General features: G+C 40.1%; 1 protein-coding gene across 2 annotated transcripts in view; it reads left to right on the top strand.

Annotated features, from left to right (window-relative positions):
• Positions 1 to 21954, top strand: part of LOC139478807 (ubiquitin-conjugating enzyme E2 U-like) — a 66267-nt gene that overhangs the window by 17193 nt on the left and 27120 nt on the right. The window lies entirely within an intron of this gene.

Raw genomic sequence — 21954 nt, 5'->3', positions numbered from 1 at the left:
TCCGCTTTCCCCCACAGCTTTCAGATGGTACCTCTGTATGTCCCGGGAACGCAGAACGCAACAGGCCAGATGTCTGATCCAAGTATTCGACCGACCTCCATTACTACGATGATGTCGGGCCCCTTGGTCTCAGTCTCTGCCCAGAGCTCCCTGACGACCACTACTGTGACTATCTTAACGGCGCCTATCCAGTCCACCGGACAGATGCATGGCGCCCAACAGGCACCCCGCCTATGGCCCAGACACCTATGATGGACGCCCCTCTCCTCCAGTGCATCAGTACTTGCGAGCCATGCAACAGACGCCGAGTCCTATTGCCCCAGCATTTATACAGATGCTTCTACAAGCGCCGCCCACGGCGCCCCTGCAGACGCCTCTACTAGTGCCTTTACAGATAGCGCCAGCACCTCGTCGGACGCCTATACAGACGCCAGTGCCCTGTCGGATGCTATACAGATGCCTTTACAAAAGCACTGTCTACAGCGTCCATAAAGACGTCTATCCTAGCGCCTCTGGTTGCGCCTATCCTTGCGCCTCTCCCAAGTGCACCTCTACAGACGCACAACCGGGACAACCGCACAGAGAGAGGATTAGCCATTCCACGATGTCCTTGTGGTTACCTGCTCTCATTCTACAGGCCTATGAGATCGTCAACTCCCCAGGGCCAACTACCTACAGAGACCATTGCTATCGGTGAACACTTGACTGGCGTCCATACAACGGCGCTCCAACACGGACACTTGATTGGCTTCCATACAACGGCGCTCCAACACTTCCCAAGATCCTGGAAGCGCCTAACCTCGTGGTGACGGTTCGGTGAAAATCTTCTGCCAGTTCTCCTCGTCTATCAACGTTGGTTGAATGTTTCCTTGGAGAAAGCGAACAGACTCTCAAAGATCTCCCTACCCACGGCGTCTGGTAGATATTATCAGCACCACAGTTGACGATCTCAACACCATGACCGATTTGGTATTCAACAGAATCGTCATATGCTTCCAGGTGCCCAACTGGGATTGTTCACAACACCGGACCAGTCGTCACTCTTATCATGGGGATCAACTTGCCCCTACTCCGGCAACGTCACAAGTTCCTACTCAGAACTCGGCACACCACTTGTCTGTCAACCACAGGGTTCACAGGGGATTGGCCGTGTGTGGAGCTTGAACTAGTCCACTCAGCATACAGGGTTACAGTTTACTGCACAGGACGACATACATTGTTACGTGGTATGCAGTCTTGTGACAAGAGTTGCTTCCCTTGGCGTATGTCAGCCATGCAAGTTCTAATAAACACTGATGCTTTAACCTGAGTTGGCTATGACTATCCAGACATGTGTACAGCATACACAGCACGTAACATGGTGGCAGCAGGTGACTTTCTCACTCCTCTATGATACCACGACCTATTTCTGTCAGTTTTATGTCTGAAATGCTATAATGGAAGCCGAGGTGTTTCAGACCACGTGCGTTCGTCTGCTATCATTCAAATGTCTCAGAAGTGATGTCACTCGCTGAAATGAAGGAACACTTGAATCTATTAGCTTAATTTGACCTGATAAGTGACATTCTGCACACTCGAGAGATTCCTGTCTGCATTTGTCGATGTCAATTAGCTACAAGTGTGTATTGTCTGTGAAGATAGTCTAGCCTTGTTCAAGTCTTCAAATATGCCCGACAATCCTCCTCAAGTTCAACGGCCTATTAGTGGTATCAAACCTCCATCACCTCTTGTTATTGAATCCAACTTTGCTGAAAATTGGAAAACATTCAAGCAGAAATGGACAAATTATTCTATACTTGTGAACCTGCCAGGATATGGAAGGGAATATCAAGTAGCTTTGCTCCTAAACACACTTGGTGATGAAGCCTTAAAAGTTTTCAATGGATTCCATTTTCAAACACCAGACTCTAAATTCTGTGGTTATTCTCATATCATGGCTCGTAAAAGTTGTCCTTCATGGGGAAAAAAGTGCACGAAGTGTCACCAGCTGAATCATTTTGCACCAAAGTGTCCTAGTAAGAAGCAATACAGCAAAGTCAACAATGTTGAGCTTCCAGATGAAGATTGGATAAATTCTGTGCATGGAGATTCAAACACAGACAAGCCTACTAAATGTAGAATGACCGTGGAGGGAAGAGATTTCTTCACTATTGATCCTGGTGCTGCTGTTAATATCATTCCGTCTTCTATTGTCCAGGACAAGTTGAAGAGTCTGAAACTTACGACTAAAAAGTTGAAGATGTGGAATGAGACTGACGTCACTCCTCTTGGTTGCCTAGACATTCTAGTTCAGAATCCTGCTAACAAGAAAAAGTATTCTGTTGAATATGTTGTTGTGAAAGAGAACTTTGCACCTCTCCTAGGTGTCAAAACTGTTACACTCATGAACTTAGTCACAATTCATGAGAAGAATATTGAGCGTGTTGCCAATATTGAAGTTACTGAAAAGTTCAGTGATGTGCTGGATGATAAACTTGGTACCTTTAGTGGTGTTGTTCATCTGTCAGTTGATAGTGCGGTGTGACCAGTTGTGATGCCAAACCGTCGTGTTCCTGTTGCACTGCGCTCAAAGTTGAACTGAGTTAGACAGACTGGAGAAGTTAGGTGTGATTGCGCCCGTCAGTGAGCCAACCCCCTGAGTAAACCAAATCGCAATTACGCAAAAGAAATCAGGTGAACTTCAAATTTGTATGGATCCGCAAGAACTAAACAAAGCCCTTTGTAGAGAGCATTACACTCTGCCTGTGCTTGAAGATACCCTGCATGAGCTAGGGAAGTCTAGAGTTTTCTCCAAAGCTGACTTGTCATCTGGATACTGGCACGTCCAACTCGATGAGGAGTCAAGTCTTCTTACGACCTTTCAAACTTGTTTTGGTCGTTATCGATGGCTCAGGTTGCCATTTGGACTTTCTGTGTCGTCAGTAATCTTCCAAAAGAAGTTGATTCAAGCCCTTGATGGTCTACCAGGTGTCGTCTGTATTGCTGACGATGTGCTGATTCATGGTCGGAACCTAGAAGAACATGATGCTCATCTTGAAGCATTTCTAGCAAGATGTCGCGAGAGCCATATCAAGCTGAACCCATCAAAACTTGAACTGTGATTGAGTGAAATCACTTTCATGGGACATTTGATAACAAAAGATGGTTTGAAGTCTGACCCTGAGAAGGTTCGAGCAATTCAAAACATGGTTCCACCGACAAATCTTGAAGAACTTCGCCGTTACCTTGGTCTTGTGAACTACTTGTCCAAGTTCTTGCCTAACTTAACTGATGTGCTAGCTCCTCTGCGTAACCTTGTAAGAAAGGATGTTGCCTGGACATGGTCCAGTTCTCAACAGGAATCCTTCCAAAAGGTGAAGGACATGGTTACCAAGGCACCTGTATTGTCATATTATGATCCAGAGAAAGAGCTGACAGTTGAGAATGATGCGTGTGAACATGGCATTGGCTCAGTACTAAAGCAGGAGGGAAAGCCTGTCGCTTTTGCCAATCGCTCGCTAAATGACACTGAGCAAAGATTTGCTCAGATAGAAAAGGAAATGCTCGCTGTGACCTTTGGTCTTGAGAAATTCCACCATTACACATATGGTAGAAGTGTAACTTTGATAACTGATCATAAGCCACTAGTGTCTATCGTCGAGAAGCCCTTGTCTAGAGCTTCCAATAGACTGCAGTCATTACTACTGAGGACCCAGCGATATGTGTTTGATCTTCAGTATCGACCTGGAACAGCTATTCCTATTGCTAATGACATTACAGTTGCAACTGCATCTGATGAAAGCCTCACCAAGTTGAAATCAACTATAATGGAAGGATGGCCAACACATAAGGTGAATCTGTTCTCTAAGCTTACTCCTTACTTCAGTTATAGAGACGAACTCACCATTCAAGATGGGATAATTCTTCGTGGACCTAGTGTTGTCATCCCACTTGCATTGAGAGATGAGAAAACTTCATGTTGGTCACATGGGGATAAACTCTTGTCTACGGCCTACCTTGTGGCACTCAACTCCGGCCTGGCAGTTCCGGAAGATTGGCTCATGACGTAAATCCCGGAACTACAGGCTCTGCTCCGCTCATTCAGGCTGGAAGACTGAAAGGCAAAATCTCCTACACCAGCTTGGGACTTGAATGTCATTCACACCTCGCTGAGAGACGCGCCCTTCAAGCCACTGGAAGCAACGTCATCCTACAATCTGATGAAAAATGGTCTTCCTACTGGCGCTCGCCACAGCAGCCCGTGTCAGTGAGCTACACGCCTTGGACGTCACGCGTGTCCGCTTTGATCCTGGAGCACACGGAGCCATGCATCTTGGACTGTGCTGGGACTGCTTAGCCAAGAATCAATCCTAAGGACAGCCAGATGAATCGTTCCTCATCTTTGATTGCGGGCGTGGACGATGAACTAGAGCTCCGTCTATATCCGGTTAGAGTGCTCTGTTGCTATATCAGAAGATCCAAGGAACACCATAGACAACGACGACGCCTCTTCATTCCGGTATAGAGCTGCGACCTCATAAGGGGAAGGTAGCCGCAACACGATCACCGTCTGGCTACTAGCCTTTATTCACCAGGCCTATGAGGCCGCGTGATTGAACCCCCAGGCTCCAACAACCCACATGAGACCCGGGTGATCGCCTCTACCATGGCGCTACACAGCAATTGAGATGTACTTGCCATCATGGAGAGGTCTTCTGGCTATCAAACACATTCGTCGCCACTCACCATATGCGAGATGTCGCATTGGAGGATGTGCTAGGCTCGCACAACTTGGTCCGTTAGTAGTGCCCAACAGGATCCTCTACTACACATCACTGACCTCGCCAGAAGTCCAGAGCCAGCCTTTCGACCTCCCCTGGCATAAGCCCTGGACTAGAAGGTTCATGCCCCACTTGCATATGGCTCGGTACTCCAGTCTCGACCTAACCGAGAATTATTGTCAGCCTGCGCATTACCAGGAAACTATGCATACCTGACTCTTCCCTTCCATGTAATGGTCATCCAGGCCGACCATACAGCCGAAGACGGCCTGCGGGAATTGGAGCTTCCCTCACATGGAGTGGTCGCCCGAAGCAGACCACACAGCCAAGGATTGGCTAGGAACAGAGTCTGGAAATAAAAGATGAAAGTCCACATTTGAAGGTATGCCTGCCTCCGGTTCCGTCCGATAAAGATGCATTAAGGAGAGTAATGCAGGATAAGTAAAAAATTGAGTAAAATCCTAGATATTTTTTATATTATCACACGCAAAAGAAACGCAAGTGGTTTTAAGCAAATAGGTAACAAACAAGGAACCATAAATTGATACGAGTTTTAGCATGTAGTGAAGCCTGATGGTGTTATCAATATTTTTGGCTGCATTTTGGGAGCCCCGAGTAAAAACGCAACAAAAAAAACAAATTGCCAAAACGCACCATTTCATTGAATATGTGGGTATCATGCACCCATTTCTCGCAAAATCGAAAATGCACGAACTGTAGTGGGTATACAACTGTGGTCGATTCTTGGACCTACCACTCCTTGGTCAACAATGCCACGCCTAACTCAAATTCAGAGAAACCAGGCTATTGGACGTTTGGAAGCTGGAGAGTCTGTCCAAGATGTTGCTCGTCATTTCAACGTTAACATAACCACAATTTACCGTCTCCTGCATCGATACAATGCTACACAGACCACAGATGACCTTCCTCGGAGCGGTTGTCCTAGGGTCACCACCCCTCGACAAGATCGGCAGATTACCCGTCAACTCCAGCGACATCCATTCCTAACTGCAAATGAAAGTGCTTGACAGACCATAGGAACACATAATCGACACTAACCAAGTTCCCAGGAACTACAGGCCCTACTACGCTCATTTAGGCTTGAGGATCAGAAGGACATGTTCCGTCCCACTGATTGGGACTTGAACGTGGTACTTCGAACTTTGCGAGGGCCCCCCTCGAGCCCCATCCTCTTTTTATGACCTCTCCAAAAAAAACCAATATTTCTCTTGGCATTAGCCATGGCAGCACTGGTGAGAGAGCTACATGTAATCAACATCACCCAGGTCCGTTTTGAGCATGGTATGCATGGAGCGGTACATCTCGGGTTGTGCTGGGATTTCAAAGCAAAAAATCAACTACCAGGCCAACCCAATCGTTCCTTCACCATCCCACCGATATCGACTATGGTGGGAGTTGAAGATGAGGGTGAACTTCTCTTGTGCCTGGTACGAGCACTTCAAGTGTAGATCCGCCGTTCCGAAACTAGGCGTGGTTTGAGGAAGTACGTTTGACCGAAGTTAGTTGCAACACTATATCTCTATGGTTACGCACAGTCATCCTTCAGACTTATGAGATCGCCAAGCTTGATCCACCGAGAGCGAATAATCCTCACGAAATCAGGGCACTAGCCGCTAGCATGGCGTTACACAGCAACTGTTCTATTAGAACGATCATGGAAGGATGTTTTTTTAATTCCGACACAGTTTTTGCTAGTTATTATCTTCACGATGTGGCTCTTGTAGACGTCAAGGCTTATCAGGCTTTGGCTCGTTGCCATAGTAGGTAAAGATTTTTAGCTGTGAAGCTGGTATTCTTTATTACCAAATATGCATATGGTCTTACCCTTTAATTTCTATGTTCCTTCTGTAAAGAAGATTGAACTAACCCTACCGTTATTATCGAGGTTTTGTACTTCTGAAGGTATGCCTACCTCCAAACCGTCCGATACAGTTGCATAAGGAGTAATGCAGGATAAGTAAAACATTTAGTAAAATCTAAATATTTTTCACATTTGTATACTTATCCTGCATTACTACTTTAAGGACCCACTTAGGCTTCAGAAGCCTCAAAAAGTTTGTTATTAAGCATGGGCGACAGGCAGTGATGTGAAGGTAACTTGTCATCTTGAGTAGTATAGGTAATGATGGTTCTGGCTCACTTCCACTGGAGCCAAATTTATATACCTATACCGCTTCTACAGATTGAATTTTTTATGTCAAAACGCTGATGTGATTCAACGATCGTCATGAGTCGTATTAAAAGAAACATCAATATTAGTTAATAATGGATAAAATTTACTATAGCCCACAAGGATATTGGAAAGGTATAGGAGGAATACAAAAATTAGCCACAGCTGCTAAGGTATCTAAAGATGTGGCCAAGGATTGGTTAAAGATACAAGCGATGTAGCAAATATACTTACCGGCAGTGCGTTATATACCGAGGAAGAAGTTTGATATTTTTATAACGAATGAAGTTCATCTGGCTGACCTTGTTTCTTCCCCATGATAAGGTAGGATGCAAAACGTATAAATACGCTTTAACTGTAGTGGATGTGGCTAGTCGATACAAAAAGAGTGAGCCATTAACCTCGAAAGATTCAACAGAAGTAGCTAATGCACTGAGCCGCATATATAAACGCAGACCACTAAAATGGCCCAAGTTATTTCAAGTAGATCCTGGTCGCGAGTTTATGGGATCAGTAACTAAACTGTTAACAAAGCACAATGTCGAAATCAGGCGTGGTGAAAAAGAGGCCCACCGTAGTCAAGCTATCGTTGAAAGATTTAACCGGACATTAGCAGAACGTTTGTTTGGCTATCAGTATGGGATCGAAATGAAATCAGAACGATTAAGATCAACCGAATGCGTGACATGATTATCAGCTGTTGTATCAGCGCTGAATAATGAAGTAACGAGATTAATCGGGAAGAAACCATCCGATGCGATTAAAATTAAATCCGGGACTCTCGAGTCTTCAGCACCGAGGAGAGGCAAAGAACGAAAACTTCCGGATAGAGTAAGCGTAGAGCTTATCCTGTGTACAACAATTCCTTTAGAAGAATGTCCGAAAACATTTATTGCTAAATTATTTTGCTTTTCCGCCTTATCAATTTTTGAGATTGGTGTAGGTTCGTCTATACCATCAAAGTTGAGTCCATCGTTTTGGGGATAGCTAGAAGATTTTTGTCTACGGGGAACAATGCAGATCTTATCATCATTCTGAAACAGTCATCGCCTTTATTTTTTACATTAATTATGGCTTTTTTCTTCTTATAATACGGGGGTAAATCTATATAAGATCCACCTTTGAAAGGCATATAATTTGCTATATCTAAATATAAACTATCGATTTTATCCACACCCCAACCCGAACCCAGAGACCATATAATAGATTATATGGTCTCTGCCGAACCACTATTAGTCCAGCGTTCTAAAGATTCTTCTGTCCTCTGAATTGATGTATATAATGATGTGCTTATAGTATCGGATTCGGTTATAACTTCTTGATTGCTTCGGAAATATGTTTCGGTATATTCAGTGCTATCGTCTGCTTTACTTTTTACTCAATGACATTTTAGTCGTCAGCTGGTATTTTATACTATGTAATCATCTAATTCCTCGTTAATTCTGCTCGAAACAATTGGCTTAACATCATTAACATCCATGTTGGAATTAATATCCATCTTCCAACCTCTTAGATATTTACCAACGCCGGTTGTGGGTACAAATTTTAACTCATCAACAGTGGATTTATTTTTATCATCGGGTTGATAATTATCTAGTAAAGCGATCAATTCAGCTTTTCTCATTCGAGAATAACCTCTCAGCCCACTGTTTTTTGCTTGAGCTTTGAGTTCTCTAAAAGTCTGGGGTTTGTTGTATTCCAAACCGAGTAAATCGATCAATTCAGCTTTTCTCAATCGAGAATATCCATGTAGACCACGTTGTTTTGCCAAAGCCTTCAACTCTCTGACAAAAACCATTGTGATTTAATGGTATATGCAAAAGGAGTCAAATCTCTAAATGGTTGTTTTTCATACAGTGTTCCCTCGTAATTGCGCCCTTCAATATAGCGCTAACTCGGTTATAACGAGCAGTAAAGCATGGCTCCAAAAATTTACAAACATTTTCAATAAACTCAAGTTTTCCAATGACACAATGTTTTCCCCCATATCAGAAAACATTATCAGCTGATCACCGCGATCACGTAACACTTGAAATACCAGTCAACAAATCCGAACAGAAGTACGCAGTTTAATCCTATTATTATAATATCTGGTAATATAAAAAAATGTTCATTGTTTATCTGGACTAATGTTTGCAATATATTTTTTAAAATTATATTCAAAAATTTCATTCAATACTGTTTTCAATATTATCGGCGTTATTAACAGCAACCACGGTCAGATTACCACTATTGACGCCTTGAAACGAACTTTAGTTGCAAGAGAATGGATAGACATATAATAAATGCCGTACCTTGACCTGTTAAAAGTCATATTTGAGGCAGTTTGACAATTAAATGTCAACATAACGATTTCGCAATCGAAATACATGTTGCACGGGAAGTCCCTGCGGTGACTGGTCAAAATTGTTACACACGTCAAAAAATATCCTGCATACAATCTGTACCAAAGTGCTATGCTTGTGGTTCCAATAATTTTAAGTATATGTGGTGGAAGCTGCAACTAAAATAACACGATATTGGAATATATTATCATAATAATTTCGGATACAATTTCTTCCGACCATTGCATCAAATTTCTTTAAAGTGGTACCACTGGGTACGTTTCAACTGAATTACCGGTAGATTGGGAGGAAATGTGTTCACAGCTGATTGCTATTTCCAGCTTAGTTTACGAGAAAATATACACGGTAATCTTAATTTCAGCATATAAAACAATGCCTTTGAGAGCAGGAAATACATTTTAATTGGTAAATCATCATGTCTAGTGATGTTTTATATCAAATTTCATACTTTTATTTTATCCCTGCGTATTCACCTGAAGGGATACGATGTGTTGTTGTTTTTTAAAGCGCATATTATACTCGATAAATCTGTTTTTACACTTTGAATCATAAATAACTTCTATTCTAATCTTTTTTGAAACTCTGAAATGTGCAACGTAGATTGTGTTAGGTAGGCAGAGCATGTACTGTTTTGTTGGTCATCTACCACCTACGACTCTACCTTTGTTAAACCGCTGATCATCTATAGTGCTCATCAATTATCAGGTAGTGTTGTAGCGAGGGATCACTGTATATTTAAATAGTGTTCTCCCCAACCTATTCCTCTCGTTGATGTAATCTCTCTTCCTAGCGTAAATAATCTGGTTCCTGACCCTTTCAGCACCGTGTTTCTTACATAAACAATAACGACCTTAAACCCCTATACCACATACAGAACAAACGTAATATATGTTTCCCTGTCTGATGTAATAAGAGTGGATACCACAGTAAATACCAACACAACGTCGGTTGCATTGAATCGGTTTTCCGATGAGTGTAAATCTGCACAGATTCATGGTTATACATCTATCATATCATTTGTCTAAATGAAAATCACATCTCCACTTGTTGTATGCAATTAGTTGCACAAACTGAAGTTGCATACAACTCGGCATTCACACGGCGGCGAGTTGCATACAACTCGGGTCTCGCGAGATCTCTGACAAAAAGCCTTAGCTGTCAATGTTCCGCCAATTAGACGATAAAATCCAAATGTAAAACAAATAGTTGTCCACACATGAGTTATACATTAATAAAAATATAACGGGACGAATTTCCTTCAGGTGTACATTTACTTTAATTTAAGAAATGAAGGGCATGTTTTATTTAACCTATCTTTATAAATTTGCCACAATGAATATTTCACAATTATCCAAAGGAAATATGTATATGCTGCAGTGTGGTACATTCACAAAGCATCTTATAGGAAGAATAACACGATGAATGTCAATTTCTGTGATAAAAAAACAGCTGATTATTATGAGTTTCATAAATTCTATGGCATTTTAGATTATATTAATAACAGTACTACATACATGTACCCATTTTGCAGCAGTGCAATATTTTACTGGGTGAAAAGATATTGAAGAGATATTCAAATTATAATTGAAGATTAACAACGCGTGTCGGTCCGCCGTTGATTAATGAACAGTTTGCATACTCGTATATGCAAGAGGCCAACATATGGTTCTCAGTAGGAAGTGACAACTTGGAGACGATGGCTTGTGGTATATACAGTTCTACTTTATATATGTTGATATATACATACAAAAGACACTATGTGCCTGGTCAGCACATAGTGGTAGTGGTTGTTGTCTAGGTGCCCCGGAGCACCCAGCCTAACCCTAGCTAGGCTAAGGGTAAGGCCTTTCTCTCAACCTCTCTGGACCAAGGCTTATATAGCCAAGGTCACCTGACATTTAGTAAGTAATAAATATAAATGTAAACAGTAAATCATCAGTGACATACTTGCACATCCTGTTCAGGATGGCAGACGGTCGATGTACACAAAAATGGGGATTAACAAATAGGATTAGCATCTAATAAATAACAGCAATTAAGTGGTTCAAGGCATATAGATGTCATGGCTCCAGGGTAATGAGCCTTTGCAATCAAATGTTCTTCAGACAATGGGTGTCGTAAATCAGTCACCATGACAACAGAAACAGTAAACTACTTCATGAACTGAATGCGTTGTGTACTAGTTCACGCGCACCTCAAAGGAAATAAGAAATATGTACAACGATGTTGATGTTGACGTATACTAATATGACATCACTACCGGTAACCTCCCGTCATAACGTAGCGAGTTCACTGATAGCAGTACGCGGAATGTTTGGAGCAGGTTTTACCGTGATGCTGGGATCACATACATACATAAATGAGTCATGTAAGTTAAGTAATCAGAATCAATCTGAAATCAACAAGTTCTGTTTGTTTTTATGTTTCCATTCTCGCCTTGATACTATGTGGAAAGGCAGACCAATACCCTCGTCAGTGTGCGTGATTTTGCGTCAATATCATGGCGTCATGTGGAACGATTTCTGTTGACTTTTCCAAAAAAGTATCTAGACTCTAATCATTTATTCCTCAATTTTTGCAAGGATTGCATATTCGTAATAATCCGAGCTAATGTAGGCAACAAATTGACGACTAAATCTCTCGGAATAGTAGAAAATGTTAAGTAAAACTAGAAGTTTGCTTTGTTTACATTTTTTTCAATGAGAAGAGCACAGGGTTTGGTTTCACACTTGAATATTGCGGTTGATTTCATTTGGACCGTTTGTATTGGTGACTCAGACAAAATGTCATTTGATTCATAATGGTATGATGAATTCAGAGATGTATGTATCGTAGCTGAGTGTGAAATACACGTGATGTGATAGGCATCTCGTCAAACGCAAAAAGAACCGTGATTTTCCAACGCTATCAACACGGCGGTTCGGTCCAGAGTTTTTGTTTCGAAAACGAATATAGGATTATTGGAGTCTTTTTGGAATGATGATTGGTGTTTTGACAAAGAGCAGAAACCCAATGTTTTTGTAAATGAAATTCTCATGTAGCTATACCTTATTTAAATAAATAAATCACATTTAGAACAGTGAATTGGTAAAATGCGAAAATGGCAATATTTTCGCTGTACACTATTTTCAGATGTCGTTAATGATACATATGCTTTGCCTAATATAGTTGTTAATGGCATCACATAATAGATAATTCCCCTCAGAATCTAAAACTGTGACATTTATTTGTGCATATGATGTATTTTAAGTTTTAGAAACGTATATGGACCTAATCTCACCTTGTCTACACTACAGCATACAATCACATAGCCTGTCGTTTCAAATAACACTATAAACAGCTTAACCTGGAGAATTAGACCGATGCAAATGTCAAAATATATAATTTGGGACAGTGGTACCTACTTTTCATAGGTCCTTTATTGAGTGGTGACACTTAGGATACCGAAAAGCAGAACTTACCGACGTGAATCGGTTGAATTTTTGTTTACAAATTGATGTGTAAATGTCATGTGATTTACATACGAGTTTTGATTGGCTGCGTACGTACAACTTGTCGCATGAAAATAGAGCATGTCCTATTCCGTACAACTCACGTCCAACAAGTTGCATGCGTCAAAAGTTGGACCGACTTGCCCGTTCACACGATGCAATGTGTTGCATGCAACAAATTGTATACAACTAGTTGTACCGTGTGAATGCCCCTTAAGGTAAGTACTCCTACATGCCACAGCAAATGTTGTGTGTCACCATAAACTCAACTCAAATTCCTGAGTACTAAGCGATGTTCTGCCGGGATAGGAAGAAACGTACTACCTACGACTGTGTATAGTTGTAACATAGCCGACCCTATTTTTTTAGTCATGTTAGCTCCCAGTCTAGACTTGTAGTGCGTACAGTTATTTAAATTTCTTCATCGGTAGGGTTATCAATTTTTTCAATGGTATAATTTTCCCCCAAATATTGGGAACATTTTCCACTGGCTACCAAAGCCGCGAGTCTTTCTCTATGTTTATCTAAAGATTTATCTGTATGTTCTTCTGCATGTTCATCTGGTTCTTTGAGCATTTGTTCAATGAGTTCATCACATTCCATAATGTAATACCTAAGGAGATATTTAAATCTAACATAATAAAATATGACAATACAGCCCGTAATAATAAACTGTTGCGAAAGAATGAGGATTTCAAACCACATTATTACATAATAACCGCTAATGTTCAATATATCGTATTTATGCTATTTTTGCTATCTTTTTGCTATATTTACTATATTTTAGCTATTTTTGCTTAACTGTTGCTATAATTTTGCTCAGCAGTTGCTACATTTGCAATATTTTTGCAATATTTTTGCTATAATTTTGCTATTTTTGCTATATCTTTTGCTTAGCATTTGCTTTTTTTGCTATAATTTTGCTTAGCAGTTGGTATATTTGCTACATTTTTGCTATAATTTTGCTTAGCAGTTGCTATTTTTGCTATATTTATGTTAAGCAATTGTATAAGCAGCTGGTTGATCGGTTTTTAATACGAGTTTACAATGCTTCGTTGACGCTAACAGTTTTCTGACTTAATCTCGTTCGGGCTTGGAATAAATAACATCATTTTCGCGTAGACATTCCTCAAATGAATCTTGGTCTTTGCAATGAAACAGGGCTACCCATTTAGTCTGCTCTCTCAGACCTTTCAGGACAGAGTTGTATTTTTGAGTAAGTACCCAAACGCTATGCTGAGTAAGCCGACCGGAGAATGCTAAATATGAAAGCATATCTTTCTTTTTGGTAAGTTCTTTACTCGCACTGCAGTCATCTATTATGAAAAGGGTTGATTCTCCTTTGTATTTTTCGTGACATACTCGTAAACAGTCTTGTAAACGATCACCCGGATCAACTTTGTAAACCCCGGGATCATTCATTACCCAATCTCTTGACAGGTATGTTTTATTAACGTTTATAGTCGGACACAGAATAATAATATGATTGAAAACATCCCGATAATGACTTTGTAAAATATCTAGAATAAAAGCTGTTTTTCCGCAACCCGTTTGCCCGCAGATGATAGCGCAGTGCGGTTCTTTAGGTAAAAGATTATTAATAGATCGCTTGCTCGAATCATCCATTCTGTATATTAAGTTGCGCGTCCATAATCATGTACAAATATATGTTTAATTTACCAGCCGCTTCCTGGTGCTTCGTTATCTGTATAGTAACACCCTCGCCAGCATTTTCTATTCTTCGCCCACTATCGTGTAGTTGGTCATCGTCCGTTGTTCCCATGTCGAGTCACAGCGCATACTTCATGGTAAGGAATTTAGCCATCGATACACCCCTGAGAGACAGATCTTTCACGACCATGTTAACTTCTGGGCTTCGTTTTTATAGAAGGGAGTTTTTTAATCTCATCCCACTGTTGATATGCTCGCATGCCTTGACTATATACTAGTAGTTGATAAGGCACGTCCTCGATAGTCAATTCTACTTTTGTAATCTAGGGATTGTAGAACTTCTCGGTATCTCTTGCAAATGCTTCAGAGGGGTCCTCGAACAACATTAAAATACCCTTCAACGATCTAGCGGGAACGTTTAGATTGATATTCCACGTCGTATCTCTTTTGTTCTTGGTGATCTTTCGATGTCGAAGCATGTGATCGTACTAAATGGCTAAACTTCCAGTATACTTGTTACGAATTTGTCTGGCTAATTCAGAATCTGTTATCATATCATACTCCAGTGAGATATTTTCAATAGAATAGCTACTAGGATCTTCAGTAGCTTTGATTACTCTGCTGTAGTCATTAAAAGTGAGTTCGTATTCCAACCTATTGCCTAGGGATGCTTGATAAAAGGGCATGTGAATATCTAGTAATTCAAAGTCGAGCGGAATATAGAATTGGTTACCTAATGCATCAGCAACGACCTTATCTCCTACGACGGCAATATCACCACTATCAGCACCTACACGCAGTCTCAATGTGTTCTGATTACAAATACCTTGGTACTGCAAGTTTTCCCGTTCTTTAGCCGTTCTCCAGAGATCCATGTAACAGAAATATACATCGCTGTCGTCAATACTCAAAACTTCATTACTGCTAATTTTAATTGCGATTTTCTTAACAATCGCATGACCTATGTTTTGAATGAGCTCTCTGCTAGCGTCGGCAGAATTCAAACTAATTGTAAATGATAGTCTTGCAGTTCCCGGATCCAACACATCGTGTGCGCCGAGATTAGGAAAGCGAACCAGAAGCTTTTGATTCTGATCGATGGTACTCGGGTTATTAGTTATAGTTACAGACTGACGAATTGCTTTGATCCCTAATGGATCCCTAAGTCTACGTTGTGGGTTTAACTTGCGTCCGTATTGCGAAGACATTGTTATATTGAAATTATGTAACCTTATGTTTGATATAAATATGGATGATATTAATCTTGATAACATAACTGATACTAGTACAATCGAAGAGGGTTCTGATGAAACCAGTCATGACTATTCAAAGTTTACGATAGATAGTAAAGGAATATTGCGACTGAGTGGCTCTCCGGATATTGATCTTATGAATTCTCGTACTCGTAAGCCCCTAGCCTTGTAAACATGGCATCAACATTGTATGTGATGAATTAGGTTTTGTAGAATACTCAAGAGAAAAACTTTCTGTGAAGACTACTAAGGTTCTTCGGACAATGCGTGCTGAACTTGGCAACATAGATAATTTGAAAGAAAGCTCAAAGCTGGCCTCGGACGGACACGGAGAAATCTTGGATACCTACTACAATAATTCCACGGCCAGTGTACCATCCTCGGAGTTCTGCATTAGGGAATTACGAGGCCTTGACAAGGCAATGCAAACAATGCAGGGAGAACTCATAATATATCAATAATATAGCCAAGCTATCCGAACTCGACAAGCATATAGCTTATGAGAAAACAAAACTTGAACAGGCGAGTGATGAATTCAGTCGACGCCGCACTGCAGAAATATTGCGTAACTTAGAAGACGAAAGATTGGCCTGCCTCGAAGCTGCTTCCAGTAATAGAAAGGCACTTCGTTCACAAATCAGTCGAATTCAAGAAACTATCGATCAAGTCCTCAACGATGAAACTTCACTAGCAGATAAAATTAAAACATTGTTCAGAGAACAGGGGATAACCATTGCCAGTATTTTAACCGCATTGGGATTTATTATATCGACTTTGACTCTCGCGTTAACCGGTGGTACAAGCGGTACAGGAGGTGGCACACCGCCTAGTGATAAAAATGGTGTAAAAGAGTGGATAAAAAAGCATTTAAAAGCATTAGGAGAAGCACTGGGAAAGCTTGCTGGGAAAGCCGTATTTGCGCTTCCCGGTATAATAGGGAGTATTGTTTCCTGGATTTTGAATTTATTAGCTAAGACCACCAATTGGCTTAGTCAAAACTTGTGGACACTGATCATAGCAATTGCTGGGCTGTATTTCCAAATCATGAGTAAACCAGCCGTGACTCCACCTACTATAAGCGCTGTTTTTTCATCGATATGTTGTTGATTTTTAGCTGCAATATGGGGTGGCACTTGTGGTTGTGTGTTAGTAGATGGTTGTGAAACATGTGGTGACTGTGGCTTGACTATTCCCGTTTCGCCTGTGTTTGTTTGCATTATTAATTCGCTGTTAATATCTGAATTTATACCTGGTTTTTGCTGATCAGAAGCAATAACAATTTTGTTATTATAACCGATCACTTGACCGATCTTAAGTTCCATATTACTAGGAGACATGTATAGTCCAGGTGCATAAACGTGGTCTACTTTGGATTGAGCGTACTGTAATACATCTTGATAACACTTTATAGAAGATGGTATGTCAACTGGTGAATTAATAGCATCCTCCACGTTTGCGACAAACTGTTTTTGTGCATCGAGCGCCGTCCCAGAACCGATGATTCCCGTTCGTGTTTGCGATTGTGCACCAAGAATTGCCCATACATAAGTTCTTATTGATTCATTAACTCTTACAACTCCTGGCTTAGTAAAATTATTTTCTGTTTTATCATTAAGAAATTCATTCCAAGCATTTCCAGGTGGTTGCTCAACCTTTTGGAGGGTGAAAGCAACACCGCCCTTAAAGTTCATACGATCATCTCCACTCGTTTCTCGAGAGAGGAAAGCTTGGAAGAAGCCGACCTCTTTTCAGTAAATCATCGCTGACTTCTTTAACAGAGTGTACACCAGCGTATGGAATACCTAGACCATGGGTAACTCCACGCAGACACCAATCTTTACTGGTAGAAATATTAAATTCCTGACAAATATGTTCATACGCGAACCTATTGTACGGATTATTTGATGCATTCCATGCTCGATCCTGTGGTAACTGGGAACTAATTTCTTTAAATATACGTCTAATCTGATAGTACACGTGAAATGATAACACAGACTTATTTAGTTCAAATACCGGGGCATAAAGAGATACACCACATCCTGTTGTGGCACACCATATGGCAAAGTTTAACTGGTTCTGCCAAAATTGCATTGGATTCTGAAACCAATCATGCACCATTTTATCGCTAGTTGCCCCGACCCTGTAATTTTCAAAGATATCAGGAAATTTAACCAAAAACATTAGCGCCAGAGGCACTTACTAAAATCGACTAATTAGTAATGTAAGTTGATTCCATATTTAAGTTATGATATAGTATCTTTGTATATTTAATATGTATGTCACACTCCCGGGAATAACAAATGGTCAGTCTATTGAACTGCTTCATACTATCGATAACTCGGATGGACCAATATAAATACTGCGAGAAATAATACTAAGATATAGAGAAATGGAGACGAGCACACTATACTTGATGGGTATTGCAGCGTATGCTCCCTCAATGATGAAATTTTTAAGCTTTTGGGAGTTAGTCTAACACAAAATGAGTTGAATGGGATGCTGATTTTAAGTGCTGGAGAAAAGCAAGTAGTTCTTGTCCGGCGCTTAGCAGAAACACTTGGATTTGTAATAGGAGAAGAAAGAATAGCAATAGAAATAATACCCAACAAAACAGGGCATGGAGATAAATTACCCGATTTAGTTCCCTATAAAGAGTTGTGCATCCTTCTTGATCTGATCAGTATAACGGATAATATTCAACTAGAAAGTCCTTCAACTCTACTCAGATCTGTTCCAGTCAAAGATGAAAAATACAATAGCAGTAGAACGGAATTTTTCTCATCATTACAATATCAAAAATTAAAGCGTGGTATTATTTCAGATCTCAAAATTTCTGTATTAGATTTAAAACATCACCCTGTACATATAGGATACTTGAGTGTAACACTCCATATTATAAATAATGGTTGATTCATTAGGCCCTGGAGCACATAACCTTAGACAATGTCATACAATTGCGCCTTCCGATCTCGGAGACATGGAAGGATTCGGTAAACCCGGTATCGATGGCAAGTTATACGCTTTACACTTACAAGATAATGTATACAAGCGGAAAGAAGTTACATTCACAGGTAATCTAGGAGATTTAAATGATGTTGACGTTAGTAGACTCAATAAAAACACTTCGTACAATCTTACTCTCAACGATGATAATAAATGGACTATGATCGAAGAAAAATTCGAGTGGCTATTGAATATCGTCATTACCCCACCGTATGTGATGATGGGTAAGGCACATAATTTAACTAAGATAATAAATAGTGGGGTCGTACTCAGGGCTTATATCCCATCAAAACAAAAAAATGTGTTAGTCTCTCCCCTGCCAGAAAACCCAGGTCATATATTATTTAGTCGTCCGGCATAAAAAAATGTTAGTTTAAATTTGGTTACTGAATTCAATGATATAAAACAGAACTTGAATGCCATACCTGATCTTTCTACGCTTATTATTGAAGTCTTGTTTGGAGATGCACCAGAAGATGCCTTCGAAATATTACCAGGTCTATCGATTAAATGGCTCAAGAAACACCAACGTCAACTTTGCAGTATTATTTATATGGGATCATTACCCATTGCAACCCTTGAGGGGGTCCAAATTATTAAAAGTGACAGCATTTCAATTACTGAGCTATTCATGCCGTATAATATACATTTAATAAGGTTGATGTATACTCTCAAAACATTGAAGCAAGACCAATTAAAGACTATTATATGATATAATAATATACACTATGAGTTTATATCCAGCGCTTGATGAAAAGATGGATACTGTTGATGGATTTCGATTACATCAAATAAGCGACATAAAACATCGAATAGAGAAGGAGAGGGAGTTTAGACTTGGATTGTATATAAAGTATCGCAGAGCCGTGAATGCCCTCAACGGAGTTGACACCGCGCTTGTGACGGCTAGCATGGGACTCAGTGTAGCCGGTGTTGGTTTATTATCAACTATAATCACTGCACCTATCATACTTGGTGTGGAAATAGCGGCCGGAATCTCAGGGTTGGCAGGAATAGCGATAAAATTTATTTCTCGTAAGTTGCAAAGGAAAGCATTAAAACATAATATTCGGATACTCACTGAAACCAAGTTGAACAGCATTGAGGACCATATTTCAACAGCACTGGCTGATTGTAAGGTATCCGAGGAGGAGTTTCGTTTAGTGTTGTCAGAACTCACCAAATACAACGTAATGAAGCAGGAGATTCGATCCAATTCTCGTAAGACCAGTGATATTAGCGAAGAAGAGACAAAAACGTTCATAGAACAGGGGAGGCAACAAGCGCGTCAGTTATTCCGTGCCAAAACCAAAGAACTTGTTGGAGATTAAAAATAGATTGCATACTATCATTAGATCACATTTAAATAAATGCTCACATAAGTATATAATAATGGAGAATTACAAACCAACAAAGGAAGATCTCGAAAAAGCTATCGAAGCATTTATGCCCAGGGGCAAAATTGTCAAATGGAGAGAATTACCACAAGGTATATATTATATTTGGATGTCAAACCAACCAAATACGGTCATCAATTGTTTCTTTCCAATTACCAAGTAGAGTAAATAGTCTGGTCTCCTAGTAAAATGAACGAAGAACTTAGTAAAAATGTTGAAAATCACTTTGTTCAAAATAATGGTGTACGTTTGAATAAAAATAATAGAGAATATTTTCATTACAATTTAGTTTAGTTTAGTCTCATCATTGTTTTTTTACTAAAAAATCCCCTCTATGGTATCATTGATTGGCTCCAGGTAGTGGTGAGCTAGAGCCAATTTAATTTAATCTCATGACGAGGTTGAATCGCATCAGCGTTTTGACATAAAAAAATCCATCTGTAGTAGCGGTATAGGTATATAAATCTGGCTCCAGTGGAAGTGGTCCAGAATCACCATTACCTATACTACTACTTGTTCCTGGAGTTATTATCTCCTAATGTTATAAAGTTAATAACTACTCATTGGCCGGTAAACAGGATATACAACCCTTATATATCAATAGATATACATCTTCTATATCTCAATAGATGTAAAGTCCAAACAAGTAAATAGATATGCATCCCCTCTTTGTCAATAGATATAGAGCCCTTATATGTCAATAGATATACAGCCCTTATATGTCAATAGATATACAGCCTCTATATGTCAATAGATATACAGCCCTTATATGTCAATAGATATACATCCCTTATATGTCAATAGATATACAGCCCTTATATGTCAATAGATATACAGCCTCTTATATGTCAATAGAAATACAGCCCCTATATGTCAAAAGATATACAGCCGTCATGTGTCAATATATATAGAGCCCCTATATGTCAATAGATATACAGCCCTTATATGTCAATAGATATACAGCCCCTTTATGTCAATAGATATACAGCCCCTATATGTCAATAGATATACATCCCTTATATGTCAATATATGTAGAGCCCCTATATGCCAATAGATATACAGCTTCCTATATGCCAATAGATATACATCCCCTATATGTCAATAGATATAAAGCCCAAACAAGTCAATATACCCTCATATATATAGAGGTTATCACACGAGTGTGTTTGGGGATGCTAAATATCCTGCATTAGGAATAAACATTGTATTTAGCGAGCCTTGGCGAGCAAAATACATAGTGTTTATTCCTAATACAGGATATTTACCATCCCCAAACACACAAGCGTGATAACCTCTTTATCATATAATGTCACTCTTTAATTCTGTGCTTTAAAATCGCTTTCCCTCTCTCACAAACGTTACCGAAATATTGCGAGTTTTCCTGGAATGGGCGCATTAATATTTATTACGTCACAGGGTAAGTGATGTGTCAGTCGGACAGTGACAGTAGCCAATATAGTTCCAACTGAAATCTGTTTCTTATACAGTGGCGAAGCAACATATACGTAAAACAGCAGTTGTTTTTAATTGCCTTTAGCGGCAATTCATCGGTCTGTCCAAGTAGAGTAACTGCCCTTTGTCAAAGGGAAGCTACTCTAACCCTAGTCTATGAGACGTCACGGCCACGGTCAGACGTTGTTGACAGTCAGTCTGTCCTGGTATAACCTTAAGAAGTGTAGTCAGATGTACACACAGCGACTAAACAAAACAAGGTAACAATTCAAACATATTTCGGCAATATCCAACTACTTTAATTTGTGGAGAAGGTTTTAAGCCGCAGAGGTCTACAAGCACAGATATGGCTACTCATCCCGCTTGGCTAGGCCTCGTGCCCTCGCAAAA

Source organism: Haliotis cracherodii, unplaced genomic scaffold (genome assembly GCF_022045235.1).
Source record: "Haliotis cracherodii isolate W230 unplaced genomic scaffold, xgHalCrac1.p SCAF_4, whole genome shotgun sequence".
Classification (NCBI taxonomy): Eukaryota; Metazoa; Mollusca; class Gastropoda; order Lepetellida; family Haliotidae; genus Haliotis; species Haliotis cracherodii.
The sequence above is the reverse complement of the archived record's forward strand: the minus strand, read 5'-3'. Positions and strand labels throughout refer to the sequence as shown.